The following is a 19014-nucleotide window of genomic DNA, read 5'->3' as shown; positions in this document are numbered from 1 at the left end:
TCTCACACTCTCTCTTGATTCCCAAAAACACATAGACTCATTTTCTAACACCACTGCCTGCACCATTTTCCGCAACTTAGCACCAAGTAGGAGCAATGATTAACCAGACTTCTGCTGGGGTATGATGAAAGAGAGACAGCCAGATAGAGACGCTAGGTTAAAGAGCGAGATCAACCCTTTGTGGCCCTTGACACCAAACACCATTCAAAAATGTGACTAAAAATGGGAGTAAAAATAAAATACATGAAGTAACAGGACCCTTGTTTTCCATCTCATGGCCTTTACATATAACTGTTTTCTTCTTTTACTCTCTAAGATTTTCAGAAGTCTGACATCACACTTGTGGCAGTTTCCTGCTGTGATTCTGCATATTTTTAGCTCAAGAAGCAACAAATGCCCTAAAGTTGAATACAAAATGTGATAAAAAATGATGTTGCATAAAGAATGCAAAATCAGAACGGGGGGGGGGGTTAAAGACATACCCGGAAGACATAGTATGTTCATAAATATCTCATGCTTTATTTGTGCAGATTTGTCACATACAATATGTCTGCTTGGATGCCTTTGATGCAGGATGATAGGAATCACATCAGCCATTTGGAGGGAGCTGGAGTGGAACTAATGGGCTTGGAGGTATGAGGATAATTAGGCTTATATATTCTGTTGTTATGATATCCTGCCAGAGCTACAGACAGATCTGTGCTCCCACTTAGCTGTGAATCATTCAGCTTGCTGTAGATCCAGACCAATCAAGGCCCCCTGGAACATTTGTTGTTTAAATCTGCTTGCTCTCTGTTCCAGGAAATACCCCGGAACTTTTATCACTATTGTTACACATCTGATTTAAGAGGTGGAATGATGGATGAAAGTCAGGCAAAGCCAAAAGGACCTCTTGAGTTGTCTGAGTCTATTTCTTTTAGTGTTTTTTTTTTTTTACTGAAACATGTAACCAAATTGTTTCTTTGTCTTGGAATATGTGAAATGTTTGAAAACATTATGTAAAGGTAAATTTTCAGATAAACATCATAATGTTGATGTATTACCTTGGACTTATAGCTTTGATGCTTTGCCAAATATTAAATCAAATTTTAACAGAAATGCTAAAGGGTCATTGCTCTCTTTGACTAAAAGAGACAGCTGCTTGAATAGCTTAAATTGCTTTAATAATGCCTGGTCATTTATTTATACATGTTTAAAAATTATACTGACAATCAGAAATAAATGATGCAATTTACCTGAATGTCCAAAACAACAAAAAAATCCTCTGTGTTCGAGTGCATTTTGGATGGCTCGATACAATGGCCACTAAAATATACTGTTGTCTGTTGGAGAGTACTTATCCTTCATTTGATTACGATGTCTAACAAATAAAATTAAAAAGTGGAGTATTCATGATTGAATGTGGAATAGCAGAAAGCAGCAAGGATTAAAAACAAACCTCTTGGAAAACACAATAACTGGCCAGTTTAGCAAATGCCCCTGGGCAGCAATCCCTCATGCAGATTTCACAATATGGAGGTGCTAGTGAAAGGCAAGGCGAAATTCTTGTGCATCATCCATCTTAGTGAACTTTTGATGCACCTCATCCCATTGATGAGGTGCATGTGAAACTGTGAAATACTAAAGTAAATTCATAATCTAGCTTTGTTTCTGAAGTATCCAACAAAGACAGAGAGTAAATAGACAGTCATTAAAGCATGAATACAGCACAACTCATAACCCCATGTATTCTTCTTGCGTTGCATGCTTTGACTAAGTACACCAAGGCAAAGCATGACTTGCTTATACCTTGAGGCTGCAGATGTTACACTAAGCATGGCAGTACTGGATGAGAAGCTGGCTATCTGATAATGGGGTGACACAGAGTTCAGAGGAGTTGAAGCATCAAGCAACTCCATGGTCTATGGCTGCTGCATGGAAGACAGAATATTGCCTAAGTCTTGGCATCACACTAACCTAATCTTCCATTAGATACCTAATTTTTCTCTTATTGTGTATATGCTTGATGAGATGATCTGTTATTTGGCTTTTCACTGTCTGAGACTGCTTGGATGTGTGTTTTCTGAACGCAAGCTGAATGGGAGCTAAAGTTCTCTCAGCAAACTAACCTAGGTCTTTGTTTGCTCTTAAGGCTCACTCTGTGAGATGTTTCTGTGTGATGTTCTGCAACCATTAACATACCACAGATTGCATCTTATTGGATAAACTCTCCACTGGAGATTCATTCAGTGCATTTCAGGAATTCTTTCTGATGCAGTGTTTTTATCTGATATCTACAACCTGTCTACCTTTACCTCAGGAAGTAAGATTTTCCCAGAAATTCTTTTGCAAAACCTCAGACAACATGCCTATATTTGTTGGGCAGCATTGGGCTGTATTTGATCTGATTTAACCCAACTGCAAATTGTCACACTTAGAGTTTTGTGCACATCCCTCAAAGTTTTTACTGCTGGAAATTTCTGTGGTGACATGTACCATGAATCACTAAAGCTGTGGTTGAAGTGAACCAACAACATCACATTGGTCGACAGAGTTACAGTTGAGAACACTGTAACTCAACAGGAAATTCATCCTCACAAAAGTTTCCTGTTGGTGTCCTACTTTACCAAAAGCACATTTGAGCATCACATAAATGAAAGTAGACCAGTCGTACAGTTTGAAGTTAAAGCACCAAAATGACATTAAAACTGCAGAAGCACCTGGGTTTTCCCAGGAAGCTTTGTCTCAGCTTTGTCTCAGCAAAAAAAAAAAATATTTTTTTTCTGGTGAATGTCACAAATTTTACTTTAATCTGTGAAAACTTTGGTTTTTTGTCACAATAATCTGTGTCATTATGCTTTTCTGGTGTAGTCCTTTCTTTCATATCTGACTCTGGTTGAGAAACAGTGCCCATCCTCAACCCTTGTTTCTTCTTTGTCTGTTAAATAAAAAAACAGAATAGAGACTCCACACATTTCAGGGAGGGGTTCTTTTGACACAACATCTCAAAAAAATCAGCTGTCTCTTTTTGCCAAGTCTCCATGACGTCCCTTTGAAGGATAGTATCCCCTGTTTAAACATGTAGTATATACACTCTTCAATCGCTAACAACCACGTAAGTGTCCTCACCATGTCTGCAGCCTAATTTGGTCAGTCTGTCACATGTCAGGGCTATTGGATTTGTTAAGATGATATGACATGCACAGCTCGACTAATCGTTTGCTGCCTGCTGGAGTTTCTCTGTTGAATGGTGTTTGGAAAATGTGCCAGAGCTAAGGCTTTGCTTGTCTTCTGTCTCTTAACCAGACATCTACATTTTAACCTCTTCCACACTTCAGTGAATATGATCATTTTGATCAAAGAGATGCAAAGTCATTTTCCTACTCTGCTCATGTTTGTACTTTCGCCAACATCTAATAAATAATATACAAATTGCCGAAAGTGTACTTTTCAGAATTTCCTAAATATGGATGGAAAATTATGTTACTGTATCTTCTAACACAGTAAACTTAATAGGGAGATAATGTGTGCAAGATACAGACAGTGTAAAGCCTGAAAACACATGAAAAAGAGTGGTTCAGATTTCAGTAGCTGAGTAATGCGGCTAAACACTCAACCGCTCAAAACGTTTGTCACTGACCCTGTTACAATGTGGGAGAGCAATTCAGAGTGTGTCCCGTCTGTGGCTGCACACACACACAGCTCCAATAACCCAGTGGCTGGATGCTCCAAGCCTCTTCTGTACACTGGTTATTCATGTTTTACTAAACATTCATCTTTCCTATCCAGAGGCCATGGTGATAAACGTGGGTGGGAAACAATGACAAACGGTTGTATAACGTTTGAGTTGTACCTGTATTGTTTGAGTGTGAGGGTATAGGGCATTCTACATGGCATGTGTGTGGGAAGTATTTGGTTGTTTCAAACACGCTTTTATGAGGTATGTTGGATCTACAGTCTATACTATTTTATCTTCCTACACTCAACTGACTGTATCATTGTCCAGTTTAAAAATGTACCTCTTTTATGATATATTGTTCACTTTCACATGATAGGTTGCTTCGAGGGCAGCACGGTGGCTTGGTGGTTAGCACTGTGGCCTCACATAGATCACAACACAGATGATATTCTGTGTAATTTGATCAACAATAATTCCCTAAATCAATCAGTCTGTTTGTTAGTGTTGTTTGATTATAGTCAAAACTGTCCCTGATGTTTGCTGCTAATTACAGCAAACTAACTTATACTGCTCACTGACTTTATCACTGACTTATGTCATACATATGTGAACTCTCGGCTATTACCAGAGCAGGAAGGTTTATCTTAAATATAAGGTGATTCTTGAGCTTGTTCGTGGAAGAACTCAGTTTGTGTTGAAAGCAAGAGTGTGTTTTTCATTCAGAATGAACACAAAGCTCACAGATTTTAAGAGAGGATTACATTCATCATGAGCGTCAGCTAAGCCAAGGCCAATCATGATGTCTGATAACAGGAGGTTTCCAGCTGTGCCATGTAGCCTCTCACCATGAAATGAACAGATTAGTGACCTAATAATTACAGTCTGTGTTGCCAGTTTCAGAAAAGAGCAGGACTACCATCATGTAGATACTTTACACCCGACAAACAAGATAAGCTCTTGTTTGCCTTCGTCCATGTACTTGCTTGTGTTTATTGACCTAGCAAGCACAGAGATGAAGAGAAAAAACTCACGTCACACATATAACTTGTAGCTTTGTGTTGGACTCACTGTTTCTGTGGTAACCAACCTTTCTCCAAACACAGACTAGGCTGACCTATACGGGGGCCTCGACATGGCAACACATTTGTGCAGTGTTTACAATAGACGCCAGAAATAATATGTCAAAAATCAGACTTACAACTTAATAAGATTCAGAAACAGTGAATCAACAATGAATTAATATCATTGTATGTAACAGTCTATTTTGTTTGACTTACTGTCGGCATTGATTAGATAATGCAGGTTTAACTAATTAACTTGAAAGACAGTGCAATAGAACTCAAATTTGTAACTACACACAATTTTGAGTGTTTTGGCAACTTTCCCCCCCTGCACCAGGCAGGAATGGATAATAGATTATATCTGTTTGTGTAAAACAATGCTCATAGACCTGCACAGGCAGTGGTGGAATGTAACTATTATAATGAAGTACTTTACTGTATTGTACATGTAGGTCCTGTTTTGTACAGTTTTGAGATACTTGTGCTTTAGGTATTTATATGTCATCTAACTTTATAATATAGTACATTTTTCTAGAAACTCATGTTTATTTTAATGTCAATTTAACTTTTGCGTAAAATTTTTAAAAATTGTGAAAAATATTTGTTCTGATTATGATGCATTTAAAAAAGGCAAAATATATGACAAACAAAAGGAAAAAAATCCTCAGATTTGAAAAGTGAGCACAAAAAAGTTCCACTTTGCTCTAAGTAGAAGAGTTAAAACATTAGTTACAATAAAATAAATTAGCTTCACTTTAAATTAAGTCATTTTCTTCTGATTATACTTTTATACTTTTACTCATAAGTAACATCTGGATTGCATTATTTATTTTGTATTTTTTAGTATTCTTCCACCACTGAAATAAAACAAATATTCCCTAGCCCTCATTGGCCAGTGCAGTTATCTTGAACTCACCTGAACATTCAAATCAGAAATCAATTTAGCCCTTAACAACTCGTGAATCCCGTCAAGAGCTGCTTACTAAATTCATGAAGGCAAATCATTGTGTAGTAACTGTACATTTCTAGAAACAAAAAATAAAGCACACAGCTAGTAAAGCATTTCAGACCTGTCTCCTGAGAGAAAAAATAACTGCTTTGTCACAGCAATAAATCTCCCTGTGACATTTGCAACAATCAATGCTTTTTGGTATATATAAACAGTCAAGCAGCAAAGCACACGCAGCAATTTCACCTGTCAAAATTTGCAAATTACATGACAAGTCACTGATTCAGCTGTCTGGGGGAACAGTTTGCCTTTACTGTGACGGTTACTATAAGTATTATCTGTACCAAAACAGTATGCTACGACATTGCAGCCCTGAACAGTAAAAATAGTGAGTGTGTCCTAGCAGTGATTCAGTGATGCTGCTGTTTTCCATTACAGTACATGTTGGGATTAGGACTGAAACAAGAACATTTCTTTTAAAGACTGGGTTGCTTTACCCTGTAGATTTGTGTGAGTGTGTGTGTGTGTGTGTGTGTGTGTGCGTGCGTGTGTGTGTGCGTGTGTATGTGTGTGTGTCTTATGATCTTATGATGCTCTGACACTGTGACACTGTGCAACTTCATTTAGTCCTTATATTAGTCCTTATAAAGGATAAAGTACAGGGAGAGGAGCATCTGTTTGACAAGTAAATACTGTTATCAGAACCAAGACCACATGATAAACATGCCTAATTAAGACCAGCAGGGACCAGACATGTTAAGGGAAATAAACAAATATGAAGCTTATACAAGACAAAACATGCCTTTCTCTCTCTCTCTCTCTCTCTCTCTCTCTCTCACACACACACACACACACACACACACACTTACACAAACATTTTCCAAGGAGAAAAAAAAGTAAAAGTACATAAGTTAAATCGCAGAAGAGAGAGCAGGAGACAAACAAATCTAAAAACTAAAAGTTTTGTCACACAAGGAAAATGAGAAAATGAGAAATGCGGCTCCAGATCAAAAAACGAGGCAGATGAGTAGAGAAGCAAGACACAAAGAATACAAAGGATATAGTAACTTGCAGAGGACCTCAAACAAGACCCTCCAACAATGTCCTCTAAAATGTTTAATGTTGTATGAAGTAACGCCAAATAGACCTGCTGAATTATGAAGGGCCTGGGTGTTTCCTACATCGTGCCTCGCTACCTCGTGGCCGCATAGCTCTGTCGTACAATGTGCTCCTACAGATGCTGGCAGGAAATGTTTATGTGCAGCAATCCCTTGAGCTTCTCTGCATTGCTCTGTTACTCTGGAATTTGACAGCCATCAGCATGGAATTTATCAAACACTTGGAGAAAGGGGAGGCTTGTCATAGACAGTGGCACAGCTGCGCAGCACAGAGGACCCCATACATTAATACGCTGAATCTCTTAAACCTTATTTAGGTAGGCAGTCAAGTCCCCAAAGGGTGGAAAAAAATACATCATTTATGTGCTAGGGGCCTGCTTGATAGGAACAAACTTGGAACAATATTTTGAGGGTTGGTAAATAAACCAAATCATGGGAATTTAAGAACCAGTGCAAAGGATGACTTCATATGTTTCTTCTCTGTTTTTTTTTTATGTTTTACCTCAAACTGTTTACCGTTTTTGTTTCCATAAACACACTCCACATCTACTCCTGTGCAGCAGAATTCGTACAAAAGATTAGAACAGTACATTAAAGCACATTTGAACTTGATGTTGGTTGCATCACTACTGAATTGGAGAGGTATTGTTTATGTTGCCAGTCCAGTACCCTGAAGAGACCTAAACCAATAATGACTTTATCCCAGTAATACGTACTGTCTGTGCCACTACAGCCTGATGTTTATTTACAAGTCTACTGCTACTGAATATAAAAAACTATGCAAATATACCTATATCCTACACTAATATTTAACATTTTAAGAAGTATAGGAACACGTAATAAATAATCTATAACACACTACGCTTGTTGGCTTATAGAAATGTTTTAGCATTGTCTTTTTCAGCTGCTCCTAAATGATTCTTTCGTTTTACAATTTTCTTTGTAAAAAAATAATTTGATCTCTTCTTCATTAAATATTTGTTTTTCCTTTTCACTGTAAACAGGTTCCAAACACAGGTCAGAAACATGCTAACCTATTAAAACTGAAGAAAGAACTAGAGAGATTTATATATTTAACTTAAATTTCAATTTAATTTAAATTTTAAAATAAAGCAAAAAACATAATATTGAATTTGGTTAATGTCTAATTTGTGCTACAACTTTTTTTTGATGTTTTAAGATTTTTAACTCAATGCATTAGCTCTTTTTCTTCTTTTACATTAAAAAAACAAATACTGGTAAATGTCCTAATTTGTAAAAGTCCTAACTAGTTTTATGATTTTATCAAAAATTCACTTGTTTCAACTTCTCAAACGTGAAGATTTTTTTTTTCCTTTTGTCTTCTATAACAATAAACTGAATCTTTGCAATGTGAAGATTTGAGCACCTGTTTATAAATATTTTAAAAACAATGAATAATTAACAAAATCATTTGTATAATTTAACAATGAAAAGATTTGTGACAAACAGTGACGTCAGTGATGAATTGTAGACTACGGCTGTGGATTCAATCATTCTTAATCGACATTACGTCTACAGCTACCAAACTGCTTTTTCTTCCATTACTCCCTCTGCTGCTGGCTGTTGCGTGACATGTTAATATCTTGCTTGGCTTGAACCGCACTTTCTCATGAATTACTAAAGATATTGAAGCAGCACAGTGCATGTCAGTCCTGCAGTGTTGAGAGGTAGGATACGTTATTTTACAGTCTATGTAAAGTTAATGTAAACTATGTAAAGTAAAGTGCAGACATGGGGAAAGATAACAGTGTGGTTCTTTCTTGTTTAATTAAATGACTAAAAACAAACGGAAACAATACAAAGTCCAAATTCATGGCTTATTTCTCTGTTTTCCTTCTTCTCTGTATCGCAGACTGACCATGAGGATTTGTACTTGTGTATAATGTCCATTGCTGTGAGCGAGACTGTTTATGTGGTTAATTCATTCATAAGTGGGGTCATTTACAACAAGTGAACTCATAGCTCTTCATCGGAGAATGAATGATGCTCGAGGCCTATTTGGGTATCTCAGAGCAGAACAAAAGCGTTGACACTGCTGCCTCACATGCCTCACACAGACTTTGAGCAGCACAGACAGCTCTTCAGGATTAAACACTGAGGCAACTTCTACTTTGTTTTTGCTTAACAAAATGCAGAAATCAGCAACAAATCAACAACTTGGCTATACGTAAAGAAAAACACACAAAGAGACACCTCTAGCAAACTCAAGATATTTTAGTAGCAATGCAGAGCACTTGAAGGAAAGTTTACATAATATCTTTAAGCTTCTACTGTTAGTGTGTCTTTCTGCGGCAAGCATGTGTTTGTGTTGTAGCGCGTGCATGCGTTTGAGAGGTGAGCGAGAGAGCGAGCCGGTGCATAATGTGTTAAGGTGCTAAGTGGGGGAAATGGGGTGAGATAACACAGACGAGGAACACAGGTGATAAAGAAAAGGAGTGACAGGAGCAGAGGGAGCTAAATGAAATCGAGACAAATATATGTTTAACTACTCTTTATAGATATATACCGGCTTTTTTTTTTTTTTTTTTTTACAGCTTCTCAAGGGCAGAAACGCTAAACCCTGTGGCAATGATAACATGACAGACCCAAAAAGGGGTATGCAAATAGAAGTTCAATTATATATGAGCAGGATTGAAACTGAATATGCCTGTCCCCCACTCGCTTGTATGTTTGCAAATATTTTGTGTGTTGCTGTTGTGCTCATAGCCAAAAACCAAGAATGCTGCTGGAGGGATGTAGTATGAGGCTGTCTCGAAAAATCCTCTGCAGTTCAGCTATGGAGAACATGAATTATTCTCTGCAGCAGCAGAGTGTTATGTTGTAAAGAATATCTGATGTGTTTAGTGTATGGCAGCACGGATCAGGGAACAAGGGAGGGCACAGTTCATGGCAACGCTTTTAACGAGAGGAGGTGAGATTTGACCGCAAGGATCGTACAGCTGATGCAGCAGGGATGAAACCCCGTTCAGAAATAAGAAGCCACAGATAGGTGAGCAGGTTTACGAAGAAATAAAATAAAATAAATGCTCGAACACTACTCGGTTCTGCAAACTGTCCACAGCAGTTTTTCTGTAGAAAAACAAGACTAAGACAGTAGAGCGTACCCGACGCTCACTGACTACCCAACACGTAACTCAATAATAATAAAGCACAAAACCCTATTTGATGAGCATGAGAGTTTGATGACAGTTTGTTATTCTGTACACAAAATAGCACTGTTGACTGCAACATGGGTGACATGCCAGTGAATTATGTATAAACATGTTTTGTCCTGCAAAAATTATTCTTGGCAAGCGTGTTTTTATAAGTAAGCCTAAAGCAATATTTTAGTGTCTGTCAATAGGCATTTTTGTACAGAGGGTTGATTAAGTCATTATAAACAAAATGCTAAACTTTGCTTTCCTGTGTCTGTTTGACGTCTCACAGCAAGAAGTGTGTGTTACATATGGATGGAGGTCAATGTCTCCCACTGTGTACACAGCACATGGAGGCACACATTCAGTCCCTGCCGCCCCCCCCACCCCGGGTCAAAAATACGCTTACATCAGCAGTTTTTTTTGGTGACGCAGGAGGACATGTTGTTTTTCAACTCCCACTAACAATCAACGCCACTGAAAACTGAAAAGAAAGGCTTCATTCATTGAAAGGAAACACAGGCAAAACGCTCCTCTGGAAGATATTAGTCTGACACTGTTTGTAATTTAAATCCCTTAATTTCTGTCCAGCCCTCACTGCAAGCCGTTTACCTGTTACAATGCTAACAACAAGAAGGGCTGTAGCAGCGCTGACTGCTGCAATTAATTCAAGATATTGAGTCTGTGGATATTTTGTCGTGTCGTGGTGATTTTTCTGATACACAAACCCAGTTCTGCTAATGCCAAAAATTAAATGTGTTGACAAATCACCTGACAAAGCCCAGTCTAGGCTGAAAATTTTACGTTTCAAGGTAGCACAGTCTACTGAGACTTTTCTGATATCACATCACGACATTTTTACAAGTCACCAAAAATTCATGGTGTGCATGTTATTCTATTTGTGTCCTTATCTTTTCCATATCAATAAAACAAAGGTCATTCTTCCACATGCACATCTGCATTGTGTCATCCAGGCTCCTCCTGTGGATAATGTGTGCTGCAGCAGCCTATCGCACATGAACTGCACTCACTCTACAGTTTGGAAAAGCATATCTTGTATCAGAGTTCACATGTGTAATTTCTGCAATCATGCAGAGCACATGACCACTTGTGAACTCACCTCATCCTTCAGCAGTTTCAGAGTGTTTTCAGAGAATTTTGGCAGATTGTTTCGATGAGACCCATTAGCCAAACGATGATCTAAAACTCTGCTGGATGCAAAAACTATAACAAATACACCAGAGTTATGATTCATTTCATGAGAAATACAGTACCTGGGTAGGAGAGTTGTTTTGGTTCCAAATTTTTTGAGCTGCTGAAAACTGAACATATGTGCCTGTATTTTTAGTTTTCAAAAACAAATCTACAAACTCATTACACTTTATTCTAAATACTACACTTTGTAAGTATTCTCATAACTTTCTTTTACCAACTATCTATACTTGTTGCATGAGGACCCTGTCAACCGTGAACTACAGTAATACATTCATTCGAATTTAAACATTATGCAGTAGATGCCTGGGGACATAAAATTTGTATGAATTCATTTAAAATCATTCTAATCCCCTTTCTAAAAGCTTTATGATGTTTTTATTGTGTTCTGTTTTTAATATTTAACAGTATTTACGTGTAGGCTGTGCTTATTCTTGTTTAATTCAAGAAAAAATTATGTTTTATATTCCTGATTAAAAAAGTAGACAGATTCCCTTGATGCTTTTTAAGACGCATGTCCTCATGCATCTTACGTGATTTCTCTCAAAAATCAAAACAAAAATGCTCAGTCAAGCAGAGAGCAGTAGACAACAACAAAACTTTACTCTAAAATGAGCAATGGAGCATTTTTTAAAATCATGTGTTTGTGGCTGGAGAAAAGTTAAGTGTGTAACCCAAAGCCCATGGCAAAGTCATGTTTGCGACAGTTTCCAGTTGAGTTGTTGAGATAGAGTGACGGTTGTTTGTGCTCTCTACTGTGATAATAGGCTGTGTTAGGAACCAAAAGGAGCTACACTTGACCCTCGACCCACACACGTTGCGAGGGAGGAGGGCGTATTTTTAGTGCCTCACCAATGTCAATCTGAACAAATAGAAAATGGCTCAATATGGTTACCTCCTCCGGGGTTTACAAAGCAGTTCAGAGAATAGCAAAGCCTGTCCTTCTATCTTTTGAAATACTTTGCTATCCCCCTGCCAATATCGATTTTTCTGCAGTCAATCTTTTTGCTCCAGGCTCCACCCAGCATGGAAATATCTCTGTGTGCACTTATGGGGAATTTACTTCCCACAGGACTAGTATGGTAACTCCCCCACTGAGTGAGAGATGTACCAGACATGTACACAACTACTATGTTTCAAAATATCAAATCTGATCCACATTCTGACCAGTAGTGACCCCTGAAGAGCCATGTGCACAAGGTCCCTGTTCAGACAGCACTGGAACATGGTTAGTGAGTAATCATATAAGCCACATTGAGCTTAGTTGTGTGATTGATTTTAAAGAAAGATGCCAAGTGCCAAGTGATGTGTTTCTATCATCGCAACCCTCTCACGTCTGGCACGTCTTACCCTCAGAGGCAATTCCAGTCATGACCTCCTGAGTATTAGGCCACATATCTCTGTCTATCTACAACACATAAGCCTTAATTGAATTTTATGGGCAGACTGATGGTCTGTGGAGTGCTATTTACCAGAGACTCTAAGAAGTTAAGTACGAACACATGGGAGGGTGCAATAAATGATTATCTGTCCACATCTGTTGAGCTCAAATATCAAATATCAAAGGCCATCCATTCTCTACATCATCAAGGATGTTTAAAGTTTATTAAATGTATGTGTCATATCAAAATGATGTTTGGATTTTCATTTATACAAAACGCAGCACTTTAAACTATTACAGTAGTTTTTGTTCTAAATGCATTAGGTCAACCATAAGAAAACCTACGTATGGCTTCATACAATAGCAAATTGAGTTAACACACCTCATTTTGGAGCACAACATCTGAAGTAAAGTGTCACTCATATCACCGGTAGCTTTGGACTAAATAAAGTAAAGCAGGAATTCATTTTTTGTAATAAATCAGTGTAGGGACATGAGTTTAGGGACCTGACTGACAATGTCAGTACTGCAATTTAATAACTCCAGTATCTGTGTAGGCAGCAGTTCATAATTTCATTTTCAGACGCCACACAGGCTTTAATCAGCTCGAGGGCCAATCCTGTTAGCTGTTTCATTTTGCTATTTGCCTCATCTGTGATTTCAGCACTCTGTACTCCATTTCAGGATGGAAGAGACTAACTAGACCTCCCCACCAACTTTCTAAAATACAGGATGAATGCAATACTGATAGACGTCTGTGCAGAAGTGTCCAGGAACTCAGGATGTGTTGACCATAAACAAAAAGCACAATCGAATGGGAAAAACTGCTTGTATTAAATATCTAGGTTAGCTTGCTCTCATTTTCTATGGCTCCTCCCAAATGTTTATTGCTGACAGATGTCTTACATCACAGTAGATAACCAGTGCTATGTGGGTTTGTAGAGAAAAAAAAACATCAGTTTAGCTTATAACAAATAATGCTGACCACACATTACAGTGCCTGAATCAATGTTCTTTAAACAATCTGTAAAAAAAGGTATTGTTGGAAGTTGTTGAAAGAATCTAGTTCTTCTGCGGAAGTAAGTTCTCTGTAACTTGTTTGGAACTTGTCTGCAAACCATTAGCTGTTCTGTAATGAGTAAACAGGACAATGGGTTAAAATGTCATCATTAATTACACCAGCATTAAAAGTAAGCATGCGGCCTATTGATTTAAAATATTAGAAGAATTCATTCTTCACTATTCCCTTAACGGCATCACCACCAACACCTTTCAAAGACGCCTTAGAAGCTCTTATATTCTCATAGAGCTCTAATCCTTAAACTATTCCTCATGGGACCTTTGTGAACTTGACTGAAGACAGGAAGGATGTGATTTAAGTCTTTCGGTGTCTGGCTGATGCCCAAAGGGAATGTGGTCAATCTTCGTGCTGTGAGGCTCAAATAGCTAAACTCTTGCAGAACCAAGTATGAAATGATACACTTGGGTTACTTTAGAGCACTGCATCTCGGGTTGTGTTTTATTTACTACTATTTTAATGGGTTTCTTATGTTCTGCGTGTGTGAAAGTGGAAAAATAAATGGTAAGCCACATACTTACTAAAAAACCAATTTATATATATAAAATTAATTTAAAAACTGTGCTTAAGCTCGTTTCTGTTGACAACAGTCAAAATTCAAGTCTTGATCCCTTTTCACTCGGGTTGCAGAAACAAATCAGCCTGTCCACCATGAGAGGACTCTTTTGAAATGTCAGATTGATTAATCTAGCCGTTTTCCCACTGCTGAGAAGGCAACATCAAAACATTGTCTGGATTTGTTCACAGGGGCAGGAAGGTAAGATGTTGGCAGCCACCCAGACCACAGTAAGTGATGGAATGTGTTGCACTTCATATCTGATTCTGGTCATGGTACTGAGCAGAGAACAGCAAAAAAAAAAACAGGTTATCAGATGCTAGCCAGAGACCACAGAGCCACGACAGGACACCCTTCAGATGGACAGGGAGGGGCAAAGCGCTCAGCAAATGTGTGCACAAGACACGAGAACACAATCTGCTCTGCACTGTGATCTATATGAAGGCAACTGAAGACAAACCAAAGGTCGCCAAGGACACAACAAACAACAAACAGTAACAACTCAGTAGCAACATACCTTAAAATCTCCAACAATAGTAAATCATAAACTAAACACTGTGTGTATGCGACTCTTTCGCCTGCAGTATTCTGTTGCTATAGCAAATATATGTGATTATTGCTCTAAAAACAATGAAATAAGTAAGAAAATGTTCCTCTGGAGGTAAAGAGCATGATTTGAAGACAGTTGCTCTGCTATTGGTACACCGCTGGTTGCACTTGGGAAGATTTAATAAACTCTTAACTTATCCGTTTAACCCAGCATATGCCTGAAACTCAAATTGTTGCTCAAAGCAACATGAGAGTCGATGTCTATTCAATAAGCAGTAGATGTTTCCTGCCACTAACAGGAAGGGATTGGTTCTGATCCTTCCCATTCAACTGTGTATATCAACAATGTGTATCTGCACAGTACATATACAGCATGTGAGGGAGATAGAAAGGAGTACACATAGATTATAACTGTGTTGCTATATTTCCAAAAAATTCAAAAAAAATAATGTCATGAGAATAATGTGTATAATTACTCTTTTTTTTTCTTTTCAGAAATGCCATGACTGGTCTAAAATGAGTCCTAGATTTGCTCAGTAATATGTACACAAATATCTGCATGACTGTTACCGACAGGATTTTCTTAAGAGTGCGATGCCTCCAACTGTTTCTTATTGTGTTTATTAAAAGTGACACAAATTGGCCTAAGAATGGAAACAATTTGTTGACTTATTATTTGGCTCAAGTGATGCGTGCGTTACTTGTGAAAGGATTACTATTTTGTATGTGTTGAAAAATATTATTTGATCAGCATTTTTAGAGTTTGTCCATTTATGTTCTGTGTGTGTACAGGTTTGTGCATTTGTGGATAAGGTGTTATGAAGTGAATGGCATGCAGGGCTACGTGAAGCCCGGTGGCAGTATCCAGACTGGCGCTTATCATCACTCCTACAATCCAGAGTGACATTTCTTTGTAGTGGAAACTATTCTTAGCCCGTGTGGTTCTATTGTCTGGATTTGTTTGAACCTGAGCCCGTAAAGCCTCATAGGACATTTGTGGTTGTATGCTCACTCAGTGTGTCTCTCTGCAATTTAGATTCTTTCTATGCATATGTCTCTTGTCTTTGCGTCTCTCCCAGCTTTATTAGTATACCCAAAGAAGACGTAGAAAGTAGAACAGCAAGAAATAAACAAAGGCACTGAATTTTTCTCTCACTCGCTCTCAACTTGTTAGATGGTTCATGCTCAGGAAACCACAAAAGGCAGAGATATGCAAGACTGTCCTCTCTTCCTTTCTCAAGCGTCAAGTCTTTCATCGCATTCACCTCTCTTTAACCTCAATCCTGCAGTGTGCCATTTACGTGTCGCAATATACCTTAATGGACCAACCAGATGCATTTTCTAGTGTTATATAAAAATGTTCCTTCCCTTTTTGCAGTGACAGGCTATCCTGAAAGCATAAGTCAAAAAGGTCAACGCAGCTGCTGTCTAATACACCATGTTTCTAACAGTGGCAATCAACTGGGAAGATGCACTGTACACTTGAGTCCAAAAAGTCAAGTAATATCTGTCATGTGTCCTCCCCATCTTTGATTTATCCTTCAGTGAATGTCATCCCCATAGTTCTGCAAACAGCCTGAATATTCAACACTCAACTCAGCAAGTTACAGGATGAACAAACGTTTGTGTGCTTTGCAGTCAGTGCTCTTTTACAGGGTGTATGTCTGTATGACCTCGATCTGAATGCGTGGCCAAGTGTTGCTCCAATAGCACAAACATCAAGAGACTGTATGAGAATTATTAGGTGGGATGATGGGGTCAGAAATGTGTTGCAAGGATATTGCTTTTTTTTTTCCTTTTGGCTGAAGGTAAAAAAGTTTAAGTTTTTTTGGAAGAGCAGAGGAGGGTCTTTGTATTTGTTTTCATCCAAATACATATTTGCAATTAGTTAAATAAGTAGTTACATCAAAAACTTAATGTTCACTTACACCATCATTCATAAAGATGCACTCTATTTAAGAACGGCAATCATAAGAAGAGTGCAATCATTATCAGTCCTGTATTGGGTTTTAATTTAATGTAGTTGTTATTTTAGTTAGTATTCGATTCACTACTTTCTAGACACAGTCCTGTAATGAACTCTCATTAGGATATGACATGCATTTACGTCAGCTGCAACATCTGTTATTATTCATCTCTGACAGTTCTGACAGGAAGTAGCAAGAGAGATCTTGTTTCTTCAATATTAGCTTCTCTTCACTGCCTCCCTGTAAAATCTAGAATAAAAATAAAAATCCTTCTCACATACAAAGTCCTTAGTGATCACGCGCCTTCATGCCTTAAGGACGTCATAGTACCCTAATAGAACACCTCGTTCTCAGAGTGCAGGTCTACTACTCCTCTTTTCTCTCCTCTCTCCTCACAAGTATATGCCACCACTGAATGTCACTAACTTTGTGCCTTCTCTCTCCTCCCTCTGTGTGCTCTCTGTCTCTACCATCTACAGGTATCCCTGGTCTTGGATCTGTATATTGCTGATGTGCAGTTACTGGCCCCACAAAACCTACATAGTGTTTATTTGTTGTTTTTTATTGCTGTTCTTTTCTCTCTGTTTACTATCCACTCAACCCAGATGGCCGCCCAATCTGAGCCTGGTTCTGCTGAATCCTGTGACCTACTGCTGAGATAACTATATCTTGCTACGGGGCCACAAAACCTCAAGTTGACAGAGCACAAATGTACAACAGAGCAGTAACTCTCAGCAGATTGTTTACACTGTGATATAACATCAGATGTGACCATTTTAAAAAGGTACTCATATGTTTTTGTGAACAGAAATGTTCCAACAATAGCCTTGGTTTCCCACCACGAGTACACTCAAGCCTCAGTGACAAATTGCAGCTGAGATCACACTATATGATACTGTTGCTGTTTTGCTCAAGCCACAAAATTACACTTACAGAGAGAGAGAAAAGCAAGAGTGGCGTATTCCATCCTTATCCAACACAGGCATGGACTTTAAATGAATGAAAATCCCTTCTTTGACAGACCCTGGGATAGTGGATCTGAATAGTCTCATACGGTGTAGAGTACTGACATACAGTACACAGGGAGGTGAAAAGAGTAGAAAGCGCTGAGTGTTTTCAGTTTTCACCCCTTGATATCAGATTAGTCTACATCCTTTAGCTAGCGAGCTTTTAGACTGCATATAGTGGTGTATGCGTATGAGGGTTGAATATAGATGTAACTTGTAAGAAATGCGTTCCCTAACCCTGTATTATCCGTCAGCATTTTAATCTACATACACGGTGGAACTCACAACCGTGAAAAGTTGACCCTATTGATTGTAACAGCATTTAAAGAGCAGGAGATGACTTTATACATCACACAACAGCACTAATGTGTATTTTGTATGCATTGAAACACCTGCACCACCTGATAATGTTTGCAAATTACCACTAAAGAGGCATTACTCATTCATGGAGTGTACCCATATAGAGAGAACATGCACTTCTTATAGGAATGACTATTTTTGTTTAGGTATGTGAGAGGTGTTTACCTAACAATGGGCATATTTATTAACCACACTGTGCAGTGGGAGATGCACAAGGGACTGGGGACCCACATGTTGTTGTCTCATTTACGTGATGTTGCCCAACTGGGTCTAATTAAGATCAAAATCACTTCTGGACAATTACCTACCCTAACAATTAAATTAATATGTATTCAGTTTTACGTTATACACTGAGAAGCATTTATGCATTTCATCTGCCAGGTACATGTGTTTTTTTGTTTTTTTTTTTCAGGTACAGCACAGGATGCCCACTCCATATGCTTCTGTCTTACAATTGCAAAATAGATAATAAAAATATAAATAAATGGGTCATATAAAATATTTGTTTAGAGTGGTGAACCTGTACACATCCTGGCCTCAGTTGATTAGGTTTTACTAGATTTAATAATTCTGAGTAAGACATAGAGTAATTCAAACCAATGCCATGTTCAATTAATCCACATTAAGCTGAGTTTGTCCAGTGTGTTGGTCACAGGTGCAAATTCTGATGGTTTTGGACTTGGTTCAGTTTGACATTTTATTTTTCATTGCATTGATATTGCAAACTTGTAATTTTGTTCACAGGTATGCAGCAGTTTTCATTTTTGCTCCTAATTAGCCAAGATTATTGTAAGTATAGGGTGCACAGAGGAAGTGTGTTTAATAAACAGAACAGCCTGTAATTTATGTGTATGCAGCAATAAATGATGCTGCAATTTAAAAATATATTTTTAAAAAATTTGCCCAGTTGTGTTTCACCACAAGGCTCCTGCAGACCCTGGCAAACAGTACAACTCTGTTGGG

At 38.1% G+C, this 19014-nt stretch overlaps 1 protein-coding gene across 2 annotated transcripts in view; it reads left to right on the top strand.

The window, feature by feature from the left end:
- Positions 1 to 18133, top strand: part of slc25a10a (solute carrier family 25 member 10a) — a 58633-nt gene extending 40500 nt beyond the window's left edge. Inside the window, exon 12 of one of the 2 annotated variants that reach the window (XM_026324345.1) lies at positions 17164 to 18133. The gene's annotated coding sequence lies outside the window, so the exon portion shown is untranslated. Of the gene's footprint in view, positions 1 to 14359; positions 14462 to 17163 lie in introns of those variants that run through there. The other variant, XM_026324342.1, reaches the window with a different exon arrangement.
- The last annotated feature ends 881 nt before the right edge of the window (positions 18134 to 19014 follow it).

This window comes from Mastacembelus armatus, chromosome 8 (genome assembly GCF_900324485.2).
Source record: "Mastacembelus armatus chromosome 8, fMasArm1.2, whole genome shotgun sequence".
Classification (NCBI taxonomy): domain Eukaryota; kingdom Metazoa; phylum Chordata; class Actinopteri; order Synbranchiformes; family Mastacembelidae; genus Mastacembelus; species Mastacembelus armatus.
The sequence above is the reverse complement of the archived record's forward strand: the minus strand, read 5'-3'. Positions and strand labels throughout refer to the sequence as shown.